A 15315-nucleotide genomic window follows, 5' to 3' on the forward strand; every position below is an offset into this window, starting at 1 on the left:
GGCAATAGGCCCAAGGTCAAACTACCGCCTTTATTACCGCTGTTAAAGCCGCCGCCATTGTCGCTACCAACGCTACCATTGCTGCCGCAACTACCGCTATTGCTCAAGCCACCACTGTCGCAGCACCCGCAGTTGCACTTGCCATCGCCCCTGCTAAAATACTACCAGGAGTTATGGCCACTAGGAGGCCGATTCACCAGTTAGTGGATCAATTCTTAAAGATGAATCCGCCGAAATTCATTGGTACTAAAGACCCTGAGGCCACGTCTCTATGGGTATAGGATTTGGAGAAGGCATTTGCACTTCTAATGTGTAATGAGGAGGAAAATGTGTTACTAGCTGTGTACCAACTTCAAGGTAATGCCAATATATGGTGGAGAGCCGTTAAGGATATAGTGTTCCCGGAAGGTGTGGTCCAAGTGTGGGACACCTTCCTCAGAGCCTTTAATGATCAGTACTTTTCGAGTACTGCTCGGGAACAAAAGATAGAGGAGTTCCACCGTCTCCGCCAAGGGAGCATGACAGTTGACCAGTATGGGGTCAAGTTCGCAGAACTATCACAGTAAGCTCCTAAACTGATAGAAGACCCTAAAGAGAAAGCTCGGAAGTTCAAAAGTGGTCTTCGTGCTAAATTGAAACAACCTCTACTACCATGGGACTTGAAATATTATAGAGAGGTTTATCGTCGAGCCCAAATGATAGAGCGAGGATTGAATGAGCAAGCTGCCTCGTCGGGGTCGAGATTTGGTGTTAACCGGGAAGCGATTAGGCAAGGAAAGAGGCCGATGTCAGGGAATAGATTCTAAGGTCCGCCTAGCAAGAAGGGTGGATTTGGTAGGTTGATGGCCAATAGAATGCGACTGTGTCGCTCCTGTGGGAGATGACATGGGTCAGCACCGTGTCCAGCTACGATGGGTGTGTGTTATGACTGTGGCCTACAAGGCCACATAGCTAGACATTGTCCTAGGAAGTTAAGGGGACAATCATAACTACCACCGCCACCGCCACGAGGATAGATCGGCGGGTATGCCCCTCAGAACATGCCATAGGGAGGACAGCTGAGGCCACCAATTCAGGGTACCGTGTATGCAATTACACAGGATCAAGCAGAAGCTGTGCCTGACGTGATAATAGGTACGGTCTCACTCAACGACCAACCTACTTATGCTTTGTTTGATTCGGGAGCAACCCATTCCTTCATTGCCGAGCAATATGTTAGGATGCTAGGGTTGAGTCCTGTATTATTGGAGTCGGCAATTTGCATATCTACACCCTTGAAAGATAAGTTATTGCTGCTTTGGAATGTTTAGGGTGCAAGTTAGAGATTGGTGAGCGAGTGGGGAAAATTGACCTGTTAGTCCTAGCCATGTATGATTTTGATTTGATAATTGGCATGGACTAGCTCACCAATCAACGAGCTAAAATGGACTACTGTCGTAAAGCGATTCAGTTTGACCCGTTAGGGGGTAAGAGCTTCTGTTTGTCGGGAATCGAGGAGGACCCTCAATTGTCCTGATCTCGTCGCAAGAGACAACTCGTCTATTAGACAAGGGGTGTCGAGGGTACCTGACAACTGTCGTGGTTACGACAGTTGAGGAACTAAAAATGGAAGACATTTCGGTTGTACGAGAATTCCAAGATGTCTTTCCAAAAGAATTGCCAGGATTACCGCCAGAAAGGGAGATTGAGTTTGTAATTGAGTTAGCACCAGGGATAAAACCAATCTCAAAGGCACCTTATAGAATGGCATTATCAGAGTTGAAAGAACTGAAGGTGCAGATACAAGAATTATTGGACAAGGGATTTATTCGTCTTAGTGCATCGCCTTAGGGAGCACCAGTTCTATTTGTTAAGAAGAAAGATGGATCGTTGCGCCTGTGCATCGACTACCGACAGCTCAACCAGGTAACCATTAAGAACAAATATCCCCTCCCAAGGATTGATGATTTGTTCAATCAGTTGCAAGGAGCGTCAATATTCTCGAAGATTGATTTGAGGACGGGATATCATTAGTTGAGAATTAGGAAAGAGGACATTCCTAAGTCAGCATTTCGTACTCGGTATGGTCATTACGAGTTCACAGTGATGCCATTCGGGTTGACGAATGCTCCAGCTGCCTTCATGGATATAATGAATCGAATATTCAAGGAATACTTGGATCAATTTGTGATTGTGTTCATAGATGATATCTTGGTCTATTCAAGAAGTGATGAAGAGCACAAGAATCATCTAAGATTAGTGCTCCAAACTTTAAGGACGCATCAATTGTATGCTAAGTTTAGCAAATGCGAGTTTTGGTTGACTCGTGTGACGTTCTTAGTTCATGTGATTTCCGGAGAAGGAATCTCTGTCAACCCAAGCAAGATAGAAGCCGTGACCAAGTGGCCAAGACCGACTACAGTGACAGAGATCAGAAGTTTTCTGGTTTGGCAGGATATTACAGACGGTTTGTGGGAGGTTTCTCATCATTAGCCTCGCCTCTAACAAAGCTCACGAAGAAAGACGAGAAGTTCATATGGACAGACAAGTGCGAGCGTAGTTTTCAAGAGCTGAATGACAATTCCATCTGGCCTCAGAGGATTCGAGATCTATAGTGATGCGTCATTCAAAGGACTGGGTTGCATACTGATGCAACATGGCAGAGTTGTTGCATACGCCTCCCGTTAGTTGAGACCTCATGAATTGAACTATCTGACGCATGACTTAGAGCTCACCACGATTATTTTTTCCTTGAAGATTTGGAGGCACTACTTGTGCGAGGAAAAGTTTCAGATCTTCACGGACCATCAAAGTCTCAAGTATTTGTTCTCTCAAAAGGAATTGAACATGAGACGGTGCAGATGGATATGGAATTGCTGAAAGACTACGACTGTGATATTTTATATCACCCAGGAAAGGCAAACAAGGTCGCTGATGCTTTAAGTCGAAAGTCTTCAGTGGCTCATATACTGATTAAGGAGTGGAACTTAATCAAGAGAGCTCGGGATTCGGTATTCAAATTTGAGGTAGGCCACCTCTCGAGTTTTATGGCCACCCTCATAATTGAACCGGATGTCCAAGTTAGGATCAAACAACTCCAACCGACAGATCCAGATGTACAGAGAATTCTCCAGGAGGACGCAGATAAAAGGAAGGCTAATTTTTAGATTCCTGATGACGGGACTCTAAGGTTCTAAGGACATTTGGTTGTACCTAACGATGTCGAACTTAGAGAAGAAATTTTATCTGAGGCACATCGTAGAAGTTACAGCATTCATCCTGGAAGCACTAAAATGTACCAAAACCTGCGTCAACACTACTGGTGGTCGGGTATGAAGGCGCACATCGCCAAGCATGTCGCTAAGTGTTTGACGTGTCAGCAAGTAAAAGCTCAACATTGCAAGCCGGGAGGACTTCTCGCTACCTCTTGCGATCCCAGAATGGAAATGGGAGCATATCACGATGGATTTCGTGACTAGACTACCAAGGAGTCAGCGAGGAAATGATTCAATTTGGGTGGTAGTCAACAGATTGACAAAGTCGGCTCACTTCATAGCAGTTCGAAAAGACCTCTGTCTGGATAGACACGCGGATATGTACGTGCGTCAGGTGGTTCGAATGCATGAAGTGCCGGTTACGATAACATTAGATAGAGACCCAAGGTTTACAGCTACTTTTTAGAAGAGCTTGCAAAGTACTCTTGGTAAAAAGCTTCAATACAGTACGGCATATCATCCTCAGACGAATGGCTAGTCCGAGAGGACAATTCAGACCTCGAGGACATGCTGAGAGCTTGTGTAATAGACTTCAAAGGAAGTTGGGAAGATCAGCTTCATATGGTAGAATTTGCCTACAACAATAGTTACCAGCAGAGTATTCAGATGGCTCCATTTGAAGCGTTGTATGGCAGAGAATGCAGAACACCAGTGTATTGGGATGAGGTCGGGGAAAGAAAAAAACAAGCCCAGAGTTGGTTCAACAATCAGTAGATGCCATGGCAGTGATCAGAAACATATTGAAGATAGCGCAAAGCAAACAGAAAAGTTACGCAGATAAGCGTCAGAGATCTTTAGAATTCCAAATTGGTGATCACGTTTTTCTGAAAGTATCACCAATAAGGGGAACTTCACGCTTTGGAAAAAAAGGCAAACTGAGTTCGAGATACTTAGGTCCATTTAAGATTCTTGAGAGAATCGGGACCTTAGCGTATCATCTTGTGTTGCCGCCAAGATTGACGCAAGTACATGACGTCTTTCATGTGTTGATGTTAAGAAAGTACGAGCCTGACCCAACCCACGTGCTCAATTGCGAGGAATTGGACATGGATGACTGTGTGTCATACGTCGAAAGACCGGTCCAGATTGTCGATCACAAAGAGCAAGTTCTGCGTACAAAGACCATCCCGTTGGTCAAAGTGGTCTGGCAACACCACGATACAGAAGGAGCGACATGGGAGATTGAGGAGTCAATGATAGTGTACCCCCACCTTTTTGATCAAGTCTTGTAAGGTTTAAATTTCAATGACGAAATTTTTAAAATAGGGGAAAAGTTGTGACATCCAGATTTTTCAACCCTGTCTTCTCTTTGAATAAATCGGGCATTTTATTGACGTGTCTATAAGGCTATTATCAGAACTGATCATTCTTGAGATAACTAGACTATCTGAGGAAATTATTAGGAATTTTAAGGTAATTAGACTTGGGAACTTGATCAGGAATCGGCTTCTCGACCGTGTCTATCTTTAGAGGCCATCACGGCACGCTTAAAAATCGATTTGAAATCGAGATAGACTTGGATCGACAAAGTGACATGTGGTTAATCATGGGTCACACCACTAAATTAGAAAATTCATGTCGACGGCACTAAACCGATTTTCTTATTGTTTTGGTACCCTGTGTCCTTATTTGGATCCTCGGGATTTTCACGACAATCGAGAGTTGCCAATAAGTCGAGTGGGTTCATAGTGGCTCGAAGAAAATCGACCACGGGTCATTTGCCCTAAAAAGTTCTGAAAACTACCCGGTAGTGTACGTCATGCTAAAAACGCACCAAGTTGAAATTAATCGCAAATTCGAGTCCGATTTCATAAATTGAAGTTTCTGTCATGTCACAATAAATTCTAGGAGTATCGACTCAGTCTCATAAGATTTTTCTGACATCTGACACTTTTTGGGAAAAAGTCGTCGCCGGGTTGTTTTAGTGCAGAAAATGCCGAAGATTATTTTTTGTCGCAAAATTGAGATGCAAAATGGGTAATTGGGTGAGGAAAATTATCAATTTGATAATTGATATATCAATTGAAATTACGGTGGCCAATTGAAAATGAATCAAGAGAGAATGAAAGAGCAATTGAGGCAAGACCTTGAGAAATTCATAACATCCCCTCACCCTAAAAGATTATTGGACTACTTGAGAGGTTATGGGAGTCATTTGGATGGTCTAGTGAAGGCCAAGTGTTTTTACTTGGCCAAGAGTGATTCATGGAGGATATTCTTGCAAAATATCAAGCCAAGGCCCCACCTCACTCCTATCCATCTCTCTTTTCCTCTCACCTCAACCGAACAGCTCTCTTTCCCTACCCAATTCATGCGACACCTCCATCAGAAGCTGAAGAAAACTGGAGTTGTCGTTTGTTCGTGCTTCTCTTTTGCCGCGCCGACTCACGAACAAAGACCAAGCTGGCCGAAGCGTTGAAGAAGCCCCCGCAACAACGTCTCTCGAAGATCCAAGGTGCACGCCGGCTACTCTCCAGTCAACATCATCTCCACCGAAACCCTTTGGTTGACCTTGCAGTTGTCTCAAGCTCGACTGCCCCCTCTCAGTCGAAGACGCCAGCAACTGCTCCATCTGCTTCGGTCAACAACGAGCCTACCGAGATTTCTGCTTTGACCGAGTGGCCGTGCCCTACTGCCACTTGGCAGCGCTTGCTTGGGTTCGCAACAAACTGGTGTGAAGACCACCGAGCGAAGCTGCTTCTCGTTCTCTTGCTGCCAGGCGTTCTCGGCCCATCAACCCAACGAACGCGAGCCCACGCGTCCACTAGCCTGTCTCCTTCGGTCAACCACAGCAAACACACTAAGATTCACTGGTTGACCGAGCAGCCTAGGCTTGCTGCCATTTGGCCGTGAGTCTTTAATCGGTGCCCTTAGTTCCACGCGGCCAGTGCACGCCTGCTCGAAGACCAGCGAAGCTTGAAGTAGTGCAGCCCAGCTCGTTTGTGATTCCAGCGAGCCTCCTCGAAGAAGTTCAATCCATGCTCGAATGGCCTTTGCTGCTTTTGTTTGGCCCATCAGCCCAGCAAAGCCAGCAACTTGGCCCATTTCTGCAGTCTTCAAGCCCAAGCCAAGAGAGAGGCCCAATTTCAACAAATCAACTTGAAGCCCATCTTTAGCAGGCCCAATCCAACTTGGGTCCAGCCCAAAAGCAAGAACAAATCTTAGTTGATTTGTTGGGCCTAGTTCAAGGCCCGGTCCAAGCCCGCCAGTATCGCCGAAATTTCGGAATTCGACCGTCGTCGCGTTGTTGTCGCGGTGATCCAGTCTCTGCTTTGCTCAAGTGAGTTTTACTCACTAATGCTTTCTTAATTTGCTAATTATGCTTAAGGGTTGGTTAGATTTAATTAGATGCAATTAGGTGGTTAGATTAGTTTAGATCAATTAAATTATAGACTTAATGATGCATGCTAGGTGGTTAGAAATAGACATTAGCAAGTAGGCATGCCATGTTATTTATGGAACGAGTTTCGGTAATTTTCTAGGCTCGTCTCGGCGTCCAATTCGGCATTACGGGCCTAAATTGGATTATTATTATTATTATATATTTATTTTTCGAAATTAATTAATTATTTATTTATTTTTCCGGAAATTCAATCGGGATGGCCAAAGGCCGGAATTTCGTGCGATTGTCGTGGTGTAGTCCGTTTATTTATTTGAGCTTTATTTGATGCTAAAGTAATTTAGGAGTGAATTTAAGATTTATTCCTAAATTGAATGCGAGAGGGTCGGGTGGGACCGTAAAGCCACTAAATTTTGAGAGGGTTGGATGGGACCATAAAAACACTAGATCTTGAAAAGGTCGGGTGCGACTATAAAGCCATTGAATCTGGAAAGGGTCGGGTGGGACCGTAAAGCCACTAAATCTAAGGAATTGCTTGGTGTGGGATGAATGACCTAAAAATGATTCGACTGACATGAAATCGATTAGGTCGATTTGATCGATGCTTCAATCGGTGATGTGATTGTTTGAGTATCAATAGAACTGTACTAATATGCAAATGAAATTTGAGGCCGATGCAAGTCCTCTGACTCGTGCTATGCTTAGGCAACCGAGTAGTGTATCTGCTTACTAATTGGGTCTTAGGGAGTAGAACTTGCTGAGACGTGGTCTCATTGGTTATTGAATAACCATTTCAAGACCCTAAGGGGGAGCCAAGGAGGAGGAACATAAGAAGGAGAGCGCTGAGGTGAAACCTAAGGAGGAGAAAGATTTTTAAAGCGGAAGATGATTCAAAGAGGGATCTTGAGTACAACCTAGATGTGGATTGAGATCCCATCCCTTTTGTGAACCCTATCTTAGTGTAGGTAGATATGAGATAAGTATGCTATGAATTATATTGTAAATATTCTATGAGTTGTGCTGTTAATAAAAGTGTAGTTGTGAATTTCAATATGAAAAATATGATCTGCTTTTTTATTCCATTGTTTTATTGTTTGGGGATCTATAATTGCTTCCGCATGCGTAATCAAAAAAGAAAGGGTCGGCGATACTTAGTCATGGGATATCGCACGTTAAAATTGACCTGGGAGAAGGATGGGCACATCCCCGAGGATCGAGGCGTGACATAGTCCTTGACCACAATCAGCAATAGTACAAGGTTCTAAAGGTGGCTCCCACAAAGTCACGCTATCGTGTAGCACTTAGCCCTTGACCGCACAAAGCAATAACTTAAGGCTCTAAAGGTGACACACGAAGTTTCCTTGTTATGTAGCACTTAGTCCTTTTCCACATATAGCAACAGTATAGGGTTCTAGAGGTGGCTCCCACGAAATCACGCTATCGTGTAACACTTTGCCCTCGACTATGCAAAATAGTAGTGCAAATGTCGCGCATCGAACTTCGAGCGCGCGCACATCCCTCATTGGTAAAACTAAATTGCGACGTTCCTAGAACGCATCGCTAACCCAAATTATTCATGCACATACAGAAGCGTAATAAAATAATCCCCATACAACAATCAACATAGAATAGAAAAGAAGGATAATAATTTCACAAACAAACACGCTTTTATAAACACACTAGGTTTATATACAAAGCTAGTCTATCAACCGGGCCTACTCAAAAAGAAGAGCTGATAAGCCATCTAGGCACTAAACTCCTTGTCCATGGGCTTAGAGGCCTCAGAGTCCACCACGACACCACCGGAAATGTTGAAATCCATCGGGTGAGCTGCTTCTCATTGCCCGATCCCAACAGAAGGCCCGTCGAAACCCAATAGGGGACTCTCCCAACCCCTTGTCGAAAGCTAATGAACCATGCTATGAATCGGTGAGGTACTAACTGAAGTAGTCCTTCATCGACCCATACGACGGACTTAACTAGCTCCCTAGTCAGGGTGGTCCCGAGAATGGGGATGTAGGTGAACTCAAAATCCATTATCTGTGGGACCTCGTACCGCACTTGGCGCTCCTCCATCTAAGGACCTGAAAATGTTAAACTCACGATGGGTTGAAACAATGTCTCAGCAAATCTACTCCCTAAATCCCAATTAGGAAAAAAATACGCCTAGAGGCAATCTACACACACAACCAATGAGACTCACTTCGCCTTAGTTGCTTCCTGCACGTCAGTTCAGTTCATATAATAGATATGTGCAGTAATAACACTCAACAATTGGAACGCCACAACTCATATCCCAAACAATCACAGGGATCCCAATTATAAGGCCAAATCGTTATAACACGTCTCATTTCGTGCCACACAATTTTGTCACATAATCAGGCGCGTCAATTTCAATCATTTGGGCGTCTTAATTAATTACGACCCAACAGCCACGACCGACTCAACAATCAGCGATTTTCCAGCATAGCCAGGCGTCGTTTCGCACCATCAAGCACGGCAATGTCTACATCTAGACGGCATTCCATAAAGGAGTATTGGTCCAGTCTCCACTGCGACCGGCATCCATTGATTTAGGGCATTCATGAAAGAGCATCATTTGGCTTAAAAGCTCATGACTGGTTCCGATAACGATTCCATGCATATCTAATCTCGGTCAAGGACATTGTGCTTTGTACTCAAATGCCTCAATTAAAATAATGTACTTGGCCTATTTTCTTCATATTGAAAACACACGGTAAAATAATTGTGTGTGGGTACACGGTCAGTTTGAACCATAAAATGCTACATCCTCACTTTTAAAAATCTCATTATTTAATATAGTACTTAAAAATATTTTTGGCATTAAAAACCAACGCTTGGTATTTTCTGAATTAATACAAAAAATCCAGAATTTTGAAATAATAATTCAAAATTAACAATCATCACTCAATTGCACAATTTAGCATTCAATTGCATAAACCGACCACACCACGACAATCGGCACGAAATTCGACAACCGGCTATTCCGGTATAATTTTTAGGAAATATTAAATATTAAATAATTAAATAAATTACAAAATTAATTAAATAATGCAAGATAATTAGATAAATGCCTAATTAAGATAAATACACTAATCTAGCCACCTAATTGAACTTAGAAAAATAATGCACTAATCTAAATAAATCCCCCAATCTAATTAATCTATAACTACACTAATCTAACCACCTAATAAGCTTAATTAACCAACTAAATCACTAATTAAACTAAACTAACCACCTAAACCAAGCTTAAGCTAATCTAATTATCCCTTAAGCATAATTAACCCCCTAAGCAAGGTTTAACAAGTATATTCACTGCATTTACGAGCCAGTGAGTATCCATGGCGACGGCGGCGTGACGGCGAGCGAGACTCGAGTCAACGACGACGCTAAGAGAGGTTCAGAAGGGGCTCGAAACAACCTACGAAGCTCACAACTTGGGCTATGAGTTTGGCTCTGTCCAAGGGCTAAAGGAGTTGGACCAAGCGGCTACGGCAATTGGAAATGGCAAGGCAGACGGCAGCGTGAGCAGGGGGCCAACAGCGGTGGCTTCAGACAGTTGGAATGGCGACAACGTCTAAATTGGTTGGACAGAGACCTAGCAGATGGCGAACAACAGCCTGGACATGCGAGCGACGGGCGCAAGTGCACTCAAGTGGCTGCCCCAAAAGTCTTTAGTCTCACCCACAGCTATTTTTCCCTCACCAATCTTCTCCAAGAAGTCTCCAAGGGTGCTAAAATGTCGCAGCCCCCCTAGCTACGAATTTGTAACATTTCCTCTTCAATTCCAATCCAATTTCACTCCAATTCCATCCAATTAAGTAGCCAATTTGCCAAGGTAGGTGCCCACTTCAATTTCAAAATTTAACTTGCCAATTGGTCCATCTTGAACTCCAAAAATCCACCCAAAAACAGTCATCCGAATTTCCCGGTCCAAAATAGCCCAACTTTGATTTTTCGCTAAAAATCCAGAATTGCCGAAAATTTTGTTCCTAAAATAAATTGTGACACGCCAAAACTTTCAATTTTTGAAACCAAGTTCAATTTCACGGTTAATTTCAGCCGAACGCAATTTTAGCATGACCTAATCTACCATGTGCTTTTAGAAATTTTTAGCGCATTTGACTCGTGGTCGATTATTTTCGAGCCACATTATGCATCTTCAACTCATTGGCGACTCTCGGTTGTCATGAAAATCTCAAGATTTCAAATACGTGCACATGGTACAAAAATGATTATAAAAAAAAACGGTCTAATGCCGTTCGATAAAAAATTTGCAATCAAGTGGAATCACCCACACTTTAATCACATGCCTCTGTCGAAACGATCTATCTCCAGTATCTAATCGATTTTAACAATGCCGTAATAACCCTTGTAAATTAACACGGTCGAGTAATCGATTTCTAGTTGAATTCCCAAGTTAGTTGCATTTAGATTTCTTAACAGTTTTACCTGATAGATTAATTATCTCATGAGTGATCAATTCAGAGAAAGAACTATAGACACGTCGATGAAAAACCAAATTCATTCGATCGAAAATAGGGTTGAAAATCAGGATGTCACAGCAAAGCTCTAGATGTGACTCCCATGTGACTTAGTTCACCATATAACACTTAGCCCTTGACTACAATAAGCAATGGTACAAGATTCTAGAGGTGGCTCACACGAGGTTACGTTATCGTGTTGAGCCCGTTTAGTTCAATTTTGGGGAAATGCAAAGCCATTTCCCCAAGTATCTTTGAGTGAATGGGCATTTTGTGAAAGCAAGTGTGTTTGGTAGTGTATATTTTGCAAAGTAGCTTTAAAGTAAAAGGAAAAAAGAAAAAATGAAAAGAAAATGGAGGAGGAGATACAATCGAAGAGAGGAAAATCGTGGGGAGCGGCTGGCGGTGGTGGCGGTAGCATTGGTGGTGGTGGGGAGGCGGGCCGGTGGCGTGGCGGTGGGGGGAGGCAGCTCCCCTGAGGTTGGCGACCTCAGGCGACGCCCGGGTTGCACCTAGGATCTGCAGCCTCAGGCAGTGTTGCCTGGGTCATTGCACGACCTTAGGCGAGGCTTCTGAGCAGCTAGATCTAGCCCCCCGGCAACCAAATTTGGCCGCTCGCGGCGTCGCTTGAGGTCCACGTGGTCCAAGCGATGCCACCCGAGGTCATGCGACATCGCTTGGGTTGCAAGTCACGCCACCCCAAGCGGTGGTCATCGGGGACGCGCGACCCCAAGCAACGGTGGCGACTACAGGAGAAGTGCGACTTTTAGGCAGGGAAGAAGAAGATGAATAGTGTCACCGTGAACAGTGGAAATTGCATAATGCCAAAGCCGAAAGCAGCCCCTCCCCAGCATTCATCTTTCAGCATTTGGAATGCTCACATTTGGCAAATAGATTTTAAAAATGTCTCCCAAATACCAAATATTTTCCCTAAAGGGCTTTGGAGGCCCAAAGCCCATTAGGAAAGTCGAACCAAACGGGGCTTAATCCTTTACTGGCTCACCACCCATTTGATTTCCTCGACACAACACATGTGATTGCGTTAGCATATCACCTCATCTTTCAATAGTCATCACATATATACATATTCACATATCGCCCTTCAACAGCCATCTTTCGACATGACCACACACCATCACCATGGCACAATCCTTCACACATCATCATGCACAAGTTCCAAGCATGTCATAAACCAACCATATCATCAAGTATGCGCAAACCAGCAAGCATTGCACCAAGAACGCCACAAAATCATAATCAGCCCTAACCGGCAGAAACGGTCCACTCGTGCATCTTCAAGTTTAAATCTAGAAATCTATCCAAACGAGTTTGTAAAATTTCCAAATTATAATATGTTATAAAGGACACAAAAATGAACATTTTTCATGAATACACCTTAACCCAAATCTTTCTATATTAAGCCTAGTAAATCGCTCAATCCAATACATAAACTATGTTCATTTCCAAAAAGTCTATTTTCCAAAATCAGCTTAGTTCGAGGTCTAAAACTTGTCCATTTGATCTGAAATTTGATTATGTTAACCTACAAAATGTGACAAACAACTTTTGTGAATGACCTCTTTCGAAATTCGAACCCTATGAGTTGATAAAAATCTATTGAATACCAAAAGGTCATCAATTCCAGTAAAAATAAGGGCTCTGTTTTGTTTTTGACGAAGTTGAAATCATACTATTTTAAATCCATAGAATCTTGAGAAAAATATATGTTATAGCGGAAGATGTCTAAAATATTTTTCAAGAAGGAATCAACCTCAAAATATATGTGAGGGTCTAGAAACCAGATTTGAGGAAAATCCACTGAATTGGACTAATCCCTCCTCATTAGTGTTAATTTCACAAATTAAATTAACACTAACCTATCTTAGGCTAATCTAACCATACTAGATTAACACTAATCCATCTTAAGACTAATCTCACTTAATACTAATCTAATCAATCTAATTATCATTAATCCACCTAGCTATGTGCAATTAACAATCTAATCAAGGATTAGGGAATTAACTCACCGGATTAGCGAGCAAATGGGTTCATGGTGACGGTGGCACGACAGCGGTGAGATCTTGTGCCTACAACGGCTCCAAGGGAGGCTCAAAAGATGCTGAAAACGGCCCTACAAGTTTCTGCCCTTAATTGAAACTCAATTCTGCTTTGGAGCTGGAGAGGCTAGATCAAGAGGCTGGTCAGGCTTGGCTTGGGTTGGTCTTGATGGCCACGGTTTGCTGGAATTGCGCTGGACAGAGGGGCTGTGGCTGTGGGTTGTTGGAGTGGCGGGTGAGTTGGCGTGAGGGCTGGATGGGGCAACGACAGCAACCATGAAAGGAAAAAGGGGTTGCTGACGATCAGTAAAGTGGAAGGGGTGGTGGCTAGGTGGCGTGCATGAAGATGGAGCAGTAGGCGTGAGGTGGTGGTGGCAAAATAGAAGAAGAAATGGAATGAGGCGTGGAGTCGTGAGGTCAACAAGAGGAAGAAGAATGGGGTGTGAGGGGAGGAAGGGGGTGAAGAAGAAGAGAGGGGAGGAAGGAAAGAAGAAGGTGGGCGGCAGAGAGATGGGGATGAGTTCACGCGTGAGAGAGTGGGGAAAGGGAGAGAGAAAGGGAGGGGTAAAGAAAGTCAAGATTAAATATCTAAGCGATGATTGCCTAAGCCCCAAAGTCTTCATGCCAATCCCCTATGTCCCCAAATTACTTTATTGAGCCTAATTTCCCAAAATTAATAATTTTTGGGTAGCAAAATAGCCCACTTCACCTCCCATCCGAATTTCCACTTCTTATTCCAAATTGCCCGAAAATCAATTTTTCCGCAAAATTCCGACTCGACGGAATTTCTCCAAAAGATGATACGACGTCCTATAAATGAATCATGACATGCTCGAATATCCGATTCCCGAAGCCGAATTCAATTTCGTGATTAAAATCGACCGAACACGATTTTAACGTGACTCAACTTACCAAATAGCTTTTAGGGATTTTATCACGTATGACCTGTGGTCGATAATTTTCAATCCACGTTTGTGCATTTTCGATTCATTGGCGACTCTCAATTGTCGTAAAAATTTCAACGTTTCAATTACGGGCATCAGGTACAGAATCGACAAAAAAATCAGTTTAATGCCGTTTGACGCGAATTTTGCAATTAGGTAAAACCACCCATAACTTCATTACATGCCTCTGTCGAATCTACCTATCTCAAATCTCTAATCAATTATAACGATGCCGTATTGACTATTGCCAATTAGCATGGTCGAACAGTTGATTTCCGATCAAATTCTCAAGTTTGTCGCATTTATATCCCTTAACGACTTCACATGATAGATCAGTTAACTCAGGAGTGATCAGCTCCAAGAAAAAGGATCATAGGTGCATAGACAAAATGCCCATTTCATATATTCGAGGCGGGGTCGAAATTTAGGATATCACAGCGTATAGGTATTAAAAAAAAAAAGACCAAGCATATCATGCAGCCTAATACCTTAAAAACCCTTCAACTTTAGCTTTTGTCCCAATTTTACCTTTTATTTCATTAAAAAAAAAAAAAAAACCTCATACTTTAGGTCTAGTGACAATTCTATCATTTTTTTTTTTTTTATAAAAAATCATCAACTTTAAGTCTTGTCTCAAAATTCTATTATAAACTTATTTTCCTATGAAAAATCTGAAACTTTAGGTCTTGTCCCAATTTTACCCTCAAATTTTTATAGTCTTATAAAACACCACAAATTTTTACTTTAGTCATAAATCTGCCTGCATTAACCTTTGTTCAAATTTATCATTGACAACTAAGAGATGAAAAACTTCCAAACATGACTTGTTTCAGCATTCTAAGGGCAAGCTCTTTGACTATGAGAAACGGAACATTCCCAAGTATGAGAGATGGACGAGTGCACAATCCTTAAGGGAGATTTTGACGGTTGGATAATGAAGAGTAGATTTGGGGCTCAAGTTAAAAGTTAGTGATGTTTTATGAAACAAGAAATTTAGAGTAAAGTCAAAACTGCACTTAAAGCTGATATTTTTTCATGAGACAAAAACAAGGGTAAAATTGATACTTGGTATAAAGTTGAGGGTTTTTATGATATAAAAAAGGTTTAGGGTAGAATTGATACTAAACTTAAAGTTTGGGATTTTTAATGGGAAAAAAAATTTAGGTTAAAATTGGAACATAGGCTAAAGTTAGAGATTTTTTATGAGACCAATAG

This window comes from Eucalyptus grandis, chromosome 9 (genome assembly GCF_016545825.1).
Source record: "Eucalyptus grandis isolate ANBG69807.140 chromosome 9, ASM1654582v1, whole genome shotgun sequence".
In the NCBI taxonomy this organism is placed as follows: Eukaryota; Viridiplantae; Streptophyta; class Magnoliopsida; order Myrtales; family Myrtaceae; genus Eucalyptus; species Eucalyptus grandis.